Raw genomic sequence first — 1,341 nt, forward strand, 5'->3', positions numbered from 1 at the left:
CAATCGATTTTCCCAAAAGCAATTCCCTAATTCCATTCTCTATGAATTATTAGTTTAGATAATTAGTTAGTTAAAACAAAAACCTCTTTATTTTTAAGCTAGATAATAAAAAGACAGTCATTACTAGTACTTTTAGTTCCTTTGGGTTCGACAATCCGGTCTTGCTAAAACTATACTTCTATTCGATAGGTACACTTGCATTCATCGCGATAATAGTTAGTTTCTAGAACGATTAATTATAAATATTTAAATCCTATCATGAAATCACACGAACAAGTTTTTGGCGCAGTTGCCGAGGAACTGAGATATTAGGAACGCTTAATTTTTATTACTTTAGCCATTTATTTTTCTTGCAATTTAATTTAATTTAATTATTATTATTACTTATTTCTTTTGGCGGGTTTTTATAGTTTATGACTAGAAGAAACCCATCGGACCACTACTTTTTGACGAAGAAATCGATCGTACAGTTCGCAGAAACCAAAGAGAAATAAGGCAAAGCTTAAGATACACAGAGAACGAGCAAGAGGACGATACTCAACCCCCAACCGAAGAGATGGCTGAAAACCAAGACAATCAACTACCTCTTGCAATCGCGGTTAATCAATATCATACTCTATGCACTATGTATGATTATGCTAAACCTTCTTTAACAGGAACTGAATTGAGCATAGTTAGACCTGCTGTAGCTGCAAATACTTTTCAACTGAAACCTAACACTATTCAAATGATACAGCAACTTGTTCAGTTTGATGGTTTGCAGGAGAGGATCCCAACGCTCATTTCGCCAACTTCTTAGAACTATGCGATACAATTAAAATTAATGGTGTTTCTGATAATGCCAATCGTCTTCGGTTATTCCCTTTTCCATTAAGAAAAAAAGCTAAATAGTGGTTGAATTTGTTACCACGAGGGTCAATTACTACTTCGGAACAAATGACCAAAAAATTTTTAGTAAAATATTTTCCGCCAGCAAAAACGGCTAAATTACGTAATGATATCTCTTCTTTTGTGCAGATGGATTTAGAAACACTCTACGATGCATGGGAGAGATATAAGGACCTTTTGAGAAGGTGCCCTCACCATGGGTTACCGCTTTGGTTACAGGTTCAAACGTTCCATAATGGCCTGAATCCTTCGACTCGACAAATGGTTAACGCAGCTACTGGCGGAACCATCAATAATAAAACACCTGAAGATACCTATGGGTTTATAGAGGAGATGTTACTGAATAACTATCAGTGGCAAGTCATGAGGACAAAGCCAATGAAAATAGCCGGCGTTTATAACATCGATTCAGCCACCATGCTCTCTAATCAGGTAGAACTCTTGAATAAGAAA

At 36.0% G+C, this 1,341-nt stretch overlaps 1 non-coding gene across 1 annotated transcript; it reads right to left on the reverse strand.

Annotated features, from left to right (window-relative positions):
- Positions 1-984: 984 nt before the first annotated feature.
- Positions 985-1,091, reverse strand: LOC121208195 (small nucleolar RNA R71). The gene has a single exon (XR_005903145.1). It is a non-coding gene; the product is annotated as a small nucleolar RNA R71 (small nucleolar RNA).
- Between the last annotated feature and the right edge of the window lie 250 nt (positions 1,092-1,341).

Source organism: Gossypium hirsutum, chromosome A01 (assembly GCF_007990345.1).
Source record: "Gossypium hirsutum isolate 1008001.06 chromosome A01, Gossypium_hirsutum_v2.1, whole genome shotgun sequence".
Taxonomy (NCBI): domain Eukaryota; kingdom Viridiplantae; phylum Streptophyta; class Magnoliopsida; order Malvales; family Malvaceae; genus Gossypium; species Gossypium hirsutum.